The 14,738-nt window shown below is 43.1% G+C and overlaps 1 protein-coding gene across 2 annotated transcripts in view; it reads left to right on the top strand.

Annotated features, from left to right (window-relative positions):
• The first annotated feature begins 2,210 nt into the window (after positions 1-2,210).
• Positions 2,211-14,738, top strand: part of extl3 (exostosin-like glycosyltransferase 3) — a 68,744-nt gene continuing 56,216 nt past the window's right edge. Inside the window, exon 1 of one of the 2 annotated variants that reach the window (XM_073056682.1) lies at positions 2,211-2,422. The gene's annotated coding sequence lies outside the window, so the exon portion shown is untranslated. Of the gene's footprint in view, positions 2,423-2,531; positions 2,711-14,738 lie in introns of those variants that run through there. The other variant, XM_073056683.1, reaches the window with a different exon arrangement.

The raw sequence follows: 14,738 nt of genomic DNA, 5'->3' as shown, positions 1-14,738 counted from the left end.
AACTTTGCCAAAAGCCATCAATTCCACTATCCAAATCATTGACAAACAATGTGAAAAGTAGCAGTCCCATTCATGACTCCTGTGGACACCAGTAGTCACTGGCAGCCAACCAGAAAAGGGCCCTTTTATTCCCACTCACTGTCTCCCTCCTGTCAGCCACTCCCCTCCCTATCCATGCCAGTACCTTCCCTATCTTGTTAAGCAGACTCATGTCTGGCACCCTATCAAATGCCTTCTAAAAATCCAAGTAAATGACATCCACTGCCTCTCCTTTGCTACTTCCTTGAAGAACTCTAACAGATTTGTCATGTAAGATTTCCCTTTACAGAAAACATGCTGACTTTGACTTATTTTACCATTTGTCTCCAAGTACCTCAAAACCTCATCCAGAGAGCTCAAATGCTTTGGTGCCTTTTCCCAGATGGCAAGAGGGAGAAGAGTTTGTATGAGGGGTGTGTGGGGTCCTTCATAATGCTGTATGCTTTGCGGATGCAGCGTGTAGTGTAAATGTCCGTGATGGCGGGAAGAGAGACCCGATGATCTTCTCAGCTGACCTCACTATCCGCTCCAGGATCTTTCGATCCGAGATGGTGCAATTTCCGAACCAGGCAGTGATGCAGCTGCTCAGGATGCTCTCAATACAACCTCTGTAGAATGTGATGAGGATGGGGGGTGGAAGATGGACTTTCCTCAGCCTTTGCAGAAAGTAGAGACACTGCTGGGCTTTCTTTGCTATGGAGCTGGTGTTGAGGGACCAGGTGAGATTCTCCACTAGGTGAACACCAAGAAATTTGGTGTTCTTGACGATCGCTACTGAGGAGCCCTCAATGTTCAGTGAGGAGTGGTCGCTCCGTGCCCTCCTGAAGTCAACTTCCCATGATTCAGGACATTTACAAAGACGTATGTAAAAAGGGCCTGTAGGATCATTGGGGACCCAAGCTATCCCAACCACAATCTATTCCAGCTGCCACCATCCAGAAGCGGTACCGCAGCTTAAAAGCCAGGACCAATGGCTCCGGGGCAGCTTCTTCCACCAGGCCATCAGACTGATGAACTCACACTGACTTGAGTCTACTCTATATTACTTTGACTGTTCTATTTATTATAAATTATTATCAATTACTATGATTGCACATTGCACATTTAGATGGAAAAGTAAAGATTTTTACTCTTCGTGTACGTGAAGGATGTAAGAAATAAAGTCAATTCAATTCAATTTACGGTAGTATGTTGGAAGACTGTTGGGAACCTCACATGAAGAGAGTTTTTAGATTTGGGTGGCTGGATTCTTGTCACACAAGGCATTTGGGTTTGCTGGATTATGCAATATGTCCCACTGTAGCTTTCTTGGTAACCCTACCTTAGTTTTTGCCAATGGCTTTAGTTGATTTTAGGTAACATGATTTAATGAAGTCTCAGGATTGTGATATGTCTGAGAATCTTTTGGTTCGTTAATATGTTAAGGAAAATTATTATGATATATTAACCATTTTTACTGATGGGTCAAAAGATAATTTAACTGGTAATGTTGGCATGGCTGTTTTGTGCCTAAATTACAGGTAACAATACAGAAACTTCTTATTAACCATTTATCAGTATATATAGCAGAATTGGTTGCCATCATTTTCAGCTTACAATGGGTGAAGGAAATTTGCCCTCGCAATGTTGTAATTTGTTCAGATTCTTTTTCGGTTTTGATTAGTCTTAAAACAGGTCTTTCTACCAGTTGGCCAGATTTACTGCTGGAAGATCTTCAAACTTTATTTCTTATTCAAATCTTCTTGTGGGTCCCTGCAGGTAGTTGAGGTGGAATGAGCAGCCTGATTATTTAGCTAAGAAGGCTGTTAAAAATTTAACTGTGGATATAGACCTTCCATTTAGCAAATCAGCAGCTGAGGGATTGGTGGGGTTAAATATTAGGGGATTATGGCAAGATTTGTGGGATAATGGGCATAAGGGAGACACCTTTAAATACATAGAATTGTTGGGATCCAAATCAGTTCCTGGTCTTATGAGGACCGAAGGCAAGGAGAAGGCGATTGGTTGAGATGGCGAATAAAGATTTTTGCAAACGTGTTGATCCGAATGAAGCTTTCTTGAGGTGTAGCAAGCACGTTTTCGGTAATTACTCTTGTATCAGCCAACTGCTGGCGAACTGCCGCTATTGCCAGTGAGGCCAGCAGGGGGCGGGCGGGCCGCGGCTCCCACAATGCTCCGGTGTGTGTGTGTGTGTGTGTGTGGAATGGGTTCAACAATGCGGGTGAGCTGAGTCTCAGAGCGATTCCTGTACTCACATACCACCGCTCTCCTTCATGTGTATTTTTATTTAGTTCACAGCCAAGCTTAGATATTGCATTGAGGTATATAAAACAAATGACCAGATGTCCTTTTGAAAACAAAATAACAACGCGATCCGGAGCATGTAAGTAATTTTCTTTTTCTGTACCCTGTGTGAAGCTAGGCTGTGCGGCGGGCAGCACCAGAGAAGGAAGAGTGAACCGGTCCTGCTTTCTGGACACAGGCCTTTTAGGGACAACGGGCAAAAACAGCTGGAAGTCGCTACCTCGGGGTTTGTTTATTGCAACAAATTCGATACAATGTTGCGCCGGGTTTCCTGCCAGAAGGGGTACTTAACCTCGTACGCCTGTAAAATGCACCCTGTCTCCTTGTCATGTTCACCCGCTTGGGGCCTGGCCATTTCCACCTTCAGGTAAAGCTCGCCGGCCGTTCTCGCCTGTCTGTGTGTTGGTCCGTCAATCGTTGAATTGTTTCCCAGATTCTGTTATGCGTTAATGACGATTTAAAACAAACAAGAAATCAGATGTATGTTTTTAGTTTGCGATCAGCTCTTAGTTAAATGGCACGCAAGCCCAAATGGTTTTCTTCATAATTGGCTTTTTGGTTGGGGAATATGATCGTTTCAGGAGTGTAGTTTCCTGTTAGATGTGGCGTTACGGACAACGAAAATATGTTGCATAGTATGTTCAAATGTTCGCAAACCTCCAGATACCAGCTAACCAGCGTGTGTTAAAAGTTAATTGGGGAGGGATGTGTTGTTATTTTACTAAGGTAACTGCCAATCAACTCGTACAGCATTTCGCAGCTGTACAAATAAAAAATGTTCAATGTCAAATCGTGAAATCAGTACGTTGAATGAGCAAGTACGCTTGTATACATAAGCCAGCTAGCAGATGGATAATAGAAATTTATTTTTGTCAAGGTGTCATTGCCCAATTCTAGTGTCGTGACACGAGGGGCATGATTCAGAAGTGAGGTAGCAGAATCGTGAGAGTAATAGAATTCCAGAATTCAATTCAAGATTGTTTAATGTCATATCCAGTACGCAAGTGTAAAGGAGAATGAAATAATTGTTACTCTGGATTCCATGCAGCACAAAAAAACCCACTTAAGATAGATAAATAAATAATACAATAAATATGTAGGATAACTTGTATACATTGATTGTATGTCTGTAAAGTGAGCTAGGCACAGGAGTGTGTCTGTACATAGGTGACTGACAGGAAATGATAAAGTAGTGAAGGGGTGGGTTAGTGGGTGGAGGTGTTGATCAGCTGTACTGCTCCGGGAAAGTAACTGTTTTTGAGTCTGGTGGTCCCCTGGCACGGATGCCAGTCCCACTCCCATCAGGCAGGAGGCTACATAGAAAAGAGTAGAGAAAAGAGACTTCTGGTTTGATAGGCTGGGTAAATGGACTTAGTGCAGGGAAGTGATAAATGATTGGTCATGAGGAATATGAACAGAAAAACTGTTAGTGTAAATGGGGAGCACCACACACAAAATGCTGGAGGAACTCAGCAGGTCAGACAGTATCTATGGAGGAGAATAAAGTCAATGTTTCAGGTCGAGACCCTACATCAGGTCTGGAAGGGAAGAGGGGAAAAAGCCAGAATAAGAAGTTGAGAGGAGGAGGAGAAGGAGTAGAAGCTTAAAAGGTGATAGGTTTAATCAGGTGAGGTGAAGATAGGTGGGTGGAGTGGGGTATGAAGTGAAAAGCTGGGAGGTGATAGGTAGAAAAGGTAAAGGGCTGAAGAAGAAGGAATTTGATTAGAGAGGACAGTGGACCATGGAGAAAGGGAAGGAGGAGGGGCACTAGAGGGAGGTGATAGGCAGGTGAGGAGAAGAGAAGTGTTAAGAGGGGAACCAGAGTGGGGAATGGAAGAGGAGAGAAGGGGTAGGGGAAAACCAACCGGAACTTAAATAAATTGAGAATTAGAGCAAGTGTGAATGGGCACTTGATTGTCAGTGTGGACTCTAGGCTGATGGGCCAGTAGCTGTGTTTTGTGACTCTGTGTAACATTAACATGTGTTATCGAATGGGGAAGGGCGCCTTGTGTTTCTGTTCCTGCATTGTCACAGTGAGGGGGTGTGGGAGGAGGAACAGAACCAAAGTGTAATTGGATGGTGTGGGCTTGTTAAGCCAATATGGCCTGTTAGCATTCTGTATCTCTAAATGAATAAATGTGAACGTAAAGCCAGTGATGTGTTCAGAACAACACACACAAAATGCTGGGGCAGCTCAGCACATCAGGAGGGGATTAAACAGTTGACTTTGCAGGCCAAGACCCTTCATCAGCACTGTTCAGAACTAATCTACCTAGAGAACATTGAGAAAATGGAGCTTTTGGGAGTCTGAAGCCAGAGGAAGCAGCAGAAACATATGCTGATTGTGCAGCATAACATGAATGTGGATCACTGGGCAAAGTATTTCTGCGCTGTGAATGCTATGTAGAGGATAGCAGTCCAGTTCAGTGGACTGGTCTTAGCCCAGAGCATTGACTGTCCATTACCCCGCCCCCATAAATCCTGTCTGACCCACTAAGTCCCTCCAGCGTTTTGTGTGTGTGTGTGTGTGTGTGTGTGTTGCTCAAGGACCGTAGTGTCAGTGTGTCTGAATTCCTCCCATATCGTCGGTGAAAGCTATTCTGTGCCTTGGCTCATCTGTCACTGCTGTCTGGGAATTGAGTTCCAAAAAAATAACGAAAGTATTGGATTGCCAGCTGTGAGACATCCTTCCAAAGAATTCCACTTGGTGTTTTACAGCCCACTAAGCACTTTTGCCTATAAGTGAATGCTGCCAACTGGCATTTCAGGGTGTAGCAGTATCTCTGCAAAGACCTTGTGGTGATGGACCACAGTCTGAGGTCCTACTACTACTGAGCACTGAGGGGTGGGTCCTGTGTAACAGCCTCTCAGATGATTCACAGGTGCTTTGTTTGAGGAATGTGAATGGTGTTCACCTCCTTCTAGTACCCCTCCTTCCTTTTCTCCCATTCTCTCCTCTCTGGGCCTCTGTTCACTAGAATTCAGAAGAATGAGGTGAGACCTCATTGAAACCTGTTGAACAGTGAAAGGGCTTGATAGAATGGATGTGGGGAGGATGCTTCCTATGGTGGGATAGAGGGGTGTCCTTTTCAAACAGAAATGAGGAATTTCTTTAGCCAGAGAGTGGTAAATCTGTGGAATTCTTTGCTACAGGTAGCTGTGGAGGCTAAGTCTTCATGTATATTTAAGGCAGCGGCTGATAGATTCTTGATTGGTCAGGGCATGAGGGGATATGGGGAAGAGGCAGGAGACTGGGGCTGAGAAAAAAGTTGGATCAGCTGTAATGAAATGGCAGAATAGAATTGATGGGTCAAATGGCCTAATTCTGCTCCTATATCTTATTGGTCCTATCAGATTCCTCCGTCAGCCCTTTACCTTTTTTACCTACTGTATATCCTCCTAGCTTCTCACTTCATACCCCCTCCTCACACACATGCCTTCCCCCTCATCTGGTTTCACCTATCACTTGCCCCCCACCCCTTATTCTAGCTTCTTCCCCATTCCTTTCCAGTCCTGATGAAGGATCTCAGATTGAAACGTTGGCTTTTATTCCTTTCCATAGATACTGCCTGGTCTGCTAAATTCCTCCAGAATTTTGTGTGTGTCACTCTATATTTCTAGCATCTGTAGAATCTACCCCCTCTTTGAATCTTCTCAACGCATTGCCCTCCACTCTTTCCGTACCAATCCCAACCTTACCATCAAATCTGCAGACAAAGGGGGTGCTGTTGTGATGTGGCGGATTGACCTGTACCAGGCAGTAATTCTCAGACAGCCGCTTAAACCTACCCCTTGAAGAGGACCCCACTCCAGACCATCGGAAAAACTGTCTCCCATACCATCACTGACCTCATTCACTCTGGAGAACTCCAGACGACTGCTGCCAAACTCATGGTTCCCTTGCCCTGCTCTGCTCGCTTCTACCTCCTACCCAAGATCCACAAACCTGACTCTCCACTCTCTCTGTCTGCTCCTGCCCCACTGAACATGTCTTCATACCTTGACTCGATTGTATTCTCTTCCCACCTACGTCCGCTACCCTTCTCATGCCCCCGATCTCCTCACTAACTCTTGATTCCCTGGCCCTGACAGCCTCATTTTCACCATGGACTTCCTTATCCTCTACACTTCTAATCCCCCCCCCCCCCCCCATCAAGAAGTCCTTAAAGCTCTGTGCTTCTTTCTCAATAAAAGAACTACACTCTTCTCTTTCTGGCAGAACTGATCCTCACCCAAAACAATTTTTCCTACAGCTCTTCCCACTTTCTCTAGACCCGATAGGCACCCATATGGGCCACAGCCTTGCCTGCCTTTTCATTAACTACACAGAACAGTCCATGTTCTTCACCTTTCCTGGTAATGCTCCCCAACTCTTCCTTGGTTACATTGACAACTGCATTGGTGTTGCTTTATGCACGTATACTGAGCTCTTCAATTTCATCCGCTTTGCCTCCTGCTTCCACCCTCCCCTTAAATTCACTTGATCCATTTCTGATACCTCCCTCCTCTTGATCACTCTGCCTCCATCTCTGGAGACAAACTGTTGACCGACATCTTTTATAAACCTACTGATTTCCACAGTTATCTGTGCTATACCTTTTCCCAACCTGTCTCCTGTAAAAAGGCTATTCCCTTTTCTCAGTTCCTTCATCTCCGCCGCATCTGTTCCCAGGATACGTCTTTCCTTTCCAGGACATCAGAGATGTTTTCCTTCAAAGAACAGGGTTTTCCTTCCTCCACCATTGATGCTGCCTTTCCCAAACGTTCATGCTCAGACCATCATCCTGCAGCCTTAATGGTGATAGATTTCCTCTTATCTTTACCTACCACCCCATGAGCCTCTTCATCCAACATATAATTCTCTGCAACTTCCACCATCTCCAAAAAATTCCTACCACCAAACGTATCTTTACCTCTCTCCGCTTTCCACAGGGGTCACTCCTCTGTGATTCTCTTGTCGTTTTGTCCCTACCCACCAATCTCCCCCCCGGCACTTAACCCTGCAACTGGCCTAAGTACTACACCTGTCAATTCACCTCTTCCCTCACCTCCATTCAGGCCCCAGAAGTCCTTCCTAATGAGGTAACATTTCGCCTGTGAATCTGTTGGGGTCCGATACAGCCTCCTCTACATTGGTGAGACCCGTTGTAAACTGGGGGGACTGCTTCTCAAGCACTTCCACATCACTCACCAAAAGTGAAACATCCCAGTTGCCACACATTTTAATTCTGATTCCCATTCCGACATGTCGGTTCACGGCCTCTACTTGTGCCATGATGAGGCCACCCTCAGGGTGGAGGAGCAGCACTTTATATTCCGTCTGGGTAGCCTCCCACCTGTTGGCATGAATATTGATTTCTCCTTCCGGTGGAAAAAGTTCCCTCCCCTCTTCTATTCTCCACTTTGGCCTCTTACCTCTTCTCACCTGCCTACCACTTTCCCCTGGGTCTTCCCCTGCCCTTCCCTTTCTCCTATGGTCGTCTCTCCCCTCTTATCAGATTCCTTCCTCTTCACCTCTTTACCTGTCCTCCTTCACCTCCCCCTACTTTTCCCCCTTCTTTTCCAGTCCTGAAGAAGTGTCTTGGCCTGAAACATTGATTGTTTATTCATCTCCATAGATGCTGCCTGATCTGCTGAGCTCCTCCAGCATTTTGTGTGTGTCACATCTGCAGAATTTCTCTTATTTATGATCTGTAGAATCTCTTGTGTTTATGGTGCAGGAGAATTTAATAAATTAATGCAATGAATCGAGAGAAAGACATCTCCCAGTTTTATTTTTTGTATACTGTATGTGATGAGTACTGTATATTTTTGAAATAAACTTTTGAAATATTTCTGCTGCTGTAGAGAAAAAAATCAGAAGCTAATTTGAGAAAATTGAGAAAGATACCACAATCTGTGAATGTGATGATGACAAACTAATCATATTTCAGTCACAAACGCGAGTGATTCTGCAGATGGTGGAAATCCAGAGCAACACACACAAAATGCTAGAGGAACTCAGCATGTCAGGCAACATATATGGACAGTTGATGTTGTGAGTCAAGACCCTTCATCAGGACATATTTAAGTCATGTTGTTTGGTGGGGGGGGGGGGCTTATTTCAAGCCAGGAGACAAACCCTTCCCTTCCAAGTAGGCATCCATTTTTCTATCTTCTATGTGTCTAACAAAGAGTCTGTTAAGCCTCTCTATTTTATCTGTCTCTGTCTCCACTTTTGAGCAGTGTGTTTCACAAACCTACCACTCTTTTTTTAAAAAAAAATTTGCCTTGGACACCCCACCCTGATACTTCCCTCCAATCACTTTAAAATTATGCTCCCTGGTATTAGCTATTTCTGCCTTTCCTCTGGATCTATGCTTATTATCTTGCACAGCTATATGAAGTCACATCTTACCCTTCTTCGTTCCAAAGTGAAAAACACAAACTTGCTCAACCTAGCCTCATAGGACATGCCCTCTAATCCCGACAGCCTCCTGGTAAATTTCCACTGCACCACATCCACATCCTTCTGTAATGAGGCAAACAGAACTGAACACAGCATTCCAAGTGTGGTTTAACCAGGGTTTTCTCAAGCTGCAACATTGGCTTGCATCTTTTGGCCCATCTAACAGGCGCCCTTAGCTATTGATAACAATATTTGCCAAATACCAGTTGTTTTTTATGGCCGTCATATCATTCTTATAATAACTTGTTACAAATATTTAAATTATTTAATTTACCTGTTGTAAATTGGGGGACTGCTTCGTCGAGCACCTTCGCACCATCCGCCACAAGCAGGACTTCCCAGTGGCCAAACATTTTAATTCCCATTCCCAGGCAGACATGTCAGTACATCGCCTTCTCTTGTGCCAAGATTAGGCCATGCTCAGGGTGGAGGAGCAACACCTTATATTTCATCTGGATAGCCTCCAACCTGATGGCATGAACATCGATTTCTTCTTCTGGTAAATAAATGACCCCCCTGCTACCTCTATTCCCCACTCTTACCTCTTCGCACCTGTATTTATTTTCCTGAGTCCCCTCCCATTTCTCTTTCTCCTCTAACAGATTCTTTCTTCTTCAGCCCTTGATTTTTGCCACCTACCTGGTTCCACTATTACCTTTCAGCTAGCTTCTTTCCCTTCACCCCCCCCCCCACCCTCACCTTTTAATTCTGGCATATTCCTCCTTTCCTCCTTAGTCCTGATGAGAAGTCTCAGCCCGAAATGTCAACTGTCTGTTCATTTCCATAGATACTGCCTGCCCTGTTGGGTTCCTCCAACATTTTGTTTGTGTTGCTGTTTAATTTATAGATAAGCTTTATTTGTTGTATGTACATCAAAGCATACAGTGAAATGCTGTTTTTGTGTCAACAATCAAGAATGTGTTGGCGGCACCCAGCAAATGTTGCCATGCTTCTGATACCGATATAGTGTGCCCCCAACATACTAACCCTAACCTGCACCTCTTTGGAATGTGGGTGGAAACTGGAGCACCATGCAGGTTTCATGTTAAAACAGACCACTGATGAGATTGTGTTTTGACACAAGCAGTTTCTTTCCTGTTCATGTCAAGTTCAAGATGATTTGCATAACCACTACTATTTTTCTTTTTTTTCCAATAAATAGAACAATATTCCATTGGTTGTCTCAGGAATTGAAAGGGTTAATGATGTCTCTGGGCCTGTATTTGATGGAGTTTAGAAGATTGGTGGGGGGCGGGGGGGGGAATCTCATTGAAACCTATCCAATATTGAAAGGCCTATATGGAGTGGCTTGGAGAGGATGTTTACAATAGTGGAATAGTCTTTTACTAGAGGACACAGTCTCAAAATACAAGGATGACCCTTTAGAATAACCTGAGGGTGGTGAATCTGTGGAATTCATTGTCACAGATGACTATAGAGGCCAAGTCATTGGATATATTTAAAGTGGAGGTTGAGAGGTTCTTGATTCATCAGGGTGTCAAAGGTTGCAGGGAGAAGTCGGCAGAATGCAGTTGAGAGAGATAATAAATCGGTAGTGATAGAAAGGCGGAGCAGACTCAGTGGGTCGAGTGGTCTAATTCTACACTAATGTCTTCTGGTCTTGCCACATCTTCTATCTTGGTAGCAACTTTTTCACTTTTGGGTTGGTGGGGTTCAATCTAGGGATCGGAGTACATGGTATTTGGTGATGGTTCCAGTGCCACCACTGTCTAGGTCAGGGGTGGGCAAACTTTTTGACTTGTGGGCCACAAAGGGTTCTAAAATTTGACAGGGGGGGCCGGACCAGGAGCAGATGGACGGAGTGTTTTGGTAATACACCTCATAAGAGAAAATAAAATATCATGGGATATGTAGAAAACATGTGCTTTAATTTCAATTGAAAATGAACAAATGCATTACAACAAAATATCTGTCTTTGAAGTCCCATGGTATTTAGCTATTTATTGAAATGACTTTTAAAACACTGAAAATTAAATGAATAAAATACAGCTTTTTTTAATAGTAACAGTTATTATTTTAAAGCACTGAAAATTCTGTTATCCTTCAAGATATTATCATCATCACTCTCCTCCTGACTGTCTTTATTTCAAAAACGGTAGGAGATGCAGGTCTACTTGTCCTGCTCCTTCTTATTCAATTGTCCCCTGTGCCAAAACTCAACAACGACCAGCACAAGGACAGAACAGTGACAGCGCGCCAGTATGCGGAGCGCTTTATTTGATCTGGAGCGCATTTTTTATTTTGAGAACGTACGTGCACCTGCGCACTACTCATGTCCATCACTTAACAGAAATGACATGTAACATGTAAGGCTTATTGAAAAAAATATTTTCAAATGCATTTTTTACATAACACAACGAAGAAACTTATTTTTAATTTCAGTGGGAACAGTGTTGTTGGTCTCCCTTTTTAGCCAGCGCATCAAAGTCTGGATTTAGTTTTGTTGTGGCGATTCTCAGGATGGATCTGAGGTGTTAACAAGGTTTATTAATATAATTTCATCAAGTTCTGCGGGCCGGATTAAAAAGCTTAACGGACCGCATATGGCCCGCGGGCCGTAGTTTGCCCATGCCTGGTCTAGGTTGTAGACTGTTGGAAAAGGCTGTCTTTAGGTGCGAAATTACTGCAAGTAATCTTGTAGCATTATTGGAATAAGAACATTTTTTATGAGTTCTCTCAGATGCCCTGCCTAATATTCATCAGCCTAATTTGTTATTACAGATCATCTGGTTATTATTAGGTTTTTGTCTGTGGGAACTTGGTCTGTTCAAGTCCAAATATCATGGTGTTTTAAAAATATTTTTCAATGGTTTTAAAGAGCTTGGGAAATTGGATTTTGTTATCATAAATTTAAATAGAGTTTTGTTTTCTTTTAGTGATCACTATCAGTGACTGCCAATGCTTCCTTCTAATCACAAAATCTAAGTGGGAACTACATCATTCAGAGAGTGGTGTGAGCGTGAATCGAGCTTCCAGAGGAAGTGATGGATGTGGGTTTAATTGTAACATTTGCAGGATGGGCAGGACAGTCAGTGGAAGTGGTGGATGTGGGTTCAATTTTAACTTTTAAGAGAAGTGTGGGCGGGAGAGGTATGAAGGGCTTAAGGTTTTGGTGCAGGCCAATGGGACTAGGCAGAATAATAGTTTGGCATAGACTAGATGGGGCAAAGGGCCTGTTTCTATGCTGCGATGCTCTATGAATATGCCTACTTCCAAATGTTATCCACATTCCTTCAAACAAAAACTTGACATCAAGTCACATTTGGACAGCTGACCAAAAACTGAGTCAAAGGACTCTCTATTAAGGAGCCTCTTTGAAGTGAGAGATGTTATGGAGAAGTCAAGGCATGGAGTTCCTGAGGTGCTGGTGAAAATAATGTTTGTAAAATTAGAGGTGCACAACTCGCCTGGATCAAGGTGTAGAAATAAGAGTTGTAGAGTTGGGAGAGTTTTATTTATAATTTACTGCAATTGAGAAGCCATATTTTGAAAGAAAAGGTTGGAATTAAAAATTAGAATGGAATAGTTTAATTATTTTGGAAAGCTGTAATTACAATATGCCAAGTTTACGTAAGCAACTTCTATCTCTAAACCCTTGTTTGAAATGGATAATCCAAAATGTTGGCAGGAATTGTATTTGGCTGTAAAGCCTTCAATGTATTGCTGGTGATGTCACGTGACAAGATTCTGGTTGTCTGAAATCTGAGCAGTTCTGTTAGTCAATGCACCAGTATTGAGGGAGAACTCTCAGCTTGACACCAGTATGTTGATGCATCACAGCTGTGTAAACTGGAGTAAAATTTCTAACAGCTCAAAACAGCAGTGTGCAACGTGACTAATTTATGGAAATAAATTCTGCCTGTACTGTGTTGGGATTCCCAAAGGTCTAATTTATTGAAGGACAGTGGCAGAAAGACTTGATAATTCTTAATTCACTTAATACAGCCGTGGTATTTAATAATCATGAACCTTTGAGTTTCTCACCTGCTTCTCAATAATATTATTTAGTCTTTGGGTTTCTGTTTTGAGGCTTCTGATTTAAAAAAAAAATGTATATTAATATTGTAGATTGTGAAGTGCATTTTATCTTTGTAATAGGTTTACAATCAGGGTTCCTCTAATGAATGCAATTTTGAATTTTTTTTAATGAATGACAGAAGAGCAAAATGATTTGGGTTTCATTTAATCATCACCACAAGCTATTGCACAGCTGTTTATGATTTTTTTTAAAATGAAGCATAAATTCAAAAAGATTGCATTTATTTTTTCGAAGAAGTCTTATCCAGACCCCACCAGGGAAGCTACAATCAGTTTTGGGTATTGTATTGCAGATTTGACAGAATAACATCAGAACTTGAGTGTTGAATTGTGAGATTAGTTCCTCAATGAATGTGTTAAGGAACTGGAGCTGAGCTTGATGAGCTTCGGTTCATATGGGAGACTGAGGAAATGATAGATTCAGGAACTACAGGAGATAGTCATCCTGGGGTTGCAGGAGGCAAGTAACTGCCTGCCTGTCAGGAGAAAGCAGGGAAATGGGCAGCCAGTCCGGAGTCTCCATGTGGTTTTCCCTGTGTGCATTGGGGGTTGTTTTTTTTTCTTATTGGGTTCTTTCGGGCATCTTGCGGGTGCCTTTAAGCAAACAAATCTCAAGGTTATATAATATATACCTTCTTTGATAAATGTACCTTGAATCTTTGAAGAGAGGTGAAGACTACTGTAGTTATAGGAGATTCCGTAGAGGAATAGAGTCAAGATTCTGTGGGTGTGGTAGACACCTGGATGGTACGTTGTCTCCTTGGTGCCAGGTTCAAGAATGTCTCAGATTAGGTCCGTGGCATTTTAAAGGAGAAGGGTGAATAGCCAGAAGTCTTAGTATATATTGGGACCAATGACATAGGTAGGAAAGTGAACAAGTCCTGAGGAAGGATGTTAGGCAGCTAGGTAGAAAACTGAAAAACAGGACCACCATGCTAATAACCTGTGGATTGCTGCTTATGCACATGCCTGTGTGGGTAAGAATAGGAGCATTTATCATATAATTGCATGGCTGAGGAACTGGTGCAAGGTGTAGGTGTTCAGATTTCTGGATTATTGGGCTCTCTTCTGGGGAAGGTATGACTTGTATAAAAGGGACAGGTTATGCCTGAACCCAAGGGGGACCAATATCCTTGCGGGCAGGTTTGCTCGAGCTGCTCGGGAGGGTTTAAACAAACTTGGCAGGGGGATAGGAACTGGAGTGACAGCTGAGGATGGGGCAGTTGGTTTACAAACAGAGGCAGAATGTAGTGTAGTGAGGTTGCTAGCAAGGACAGACTGATAATAGGGCAAATTGCATTCAGTGGGATGAGTTGCAATGTACAGGACTGAAGGTGTTATATTTGACTGCACACAGTATACAGAATAAGGTAGATGAAATTTTAGCTCAGTTAGAGATTGGCAGGTATGAAGTAGTGGGCATCACTGAGTCATGGCTGGGGCACAGATTATAGCTGGGAGCTTAATGTCCAAGAATGTTGTATTGAAAGAACAGGCAGGTAGGCAGAAGGGGTGGGGTGGGTGGCTGTGTTGATTAAAAAATGATATCAAATCCTTAGAAAGAGGTGACATTGGACTGGGAGGTGTAGAAACCTTGTGGGTAGAGCTAAAAAAAACTGTCAGTGTTGAAGACCCTGATGGGTGTTGTATCCGGGCTACTGAACGGTAGTCAGGATGTGTGCTACAAATTACAAAGGGAGATAGAAAAGGGTTGTCAAAAGAGCAATGTTATGATAGTCATGGGGGTTTTCAATATGCAGGTAGATTGGGAAAATCTGGTAGGTGCTCGATCCAAGAGGGGGAATTTATAGAATGCCTACAGGGTGGCTTTTTAGAGCAGATCGTGGTTGAGCCCACAAGGGGATCAGCTGTTATGCTATCATGCAAT

Source organism: Hemitrygon akajei, chromosome 9 (genome assembly GCF_048418815.1).
Source record: "Hemitrygon akajei chromosome 9, sHemAka1.3, whole genome shotgun sequence".
NCBI classification, from domain to species: Eukaryota; Metazoa; Chordata; class Chondrichthyes; order Myliobatiformes; family Dasyatidae; genus Hemitrygon; species Hemitrygon akajei.
The sequence above is the reverse complement of the archived record's forward strand: the minus strand, read 5'-3'. Positions and strand labels throughout refer to the sequence as shown.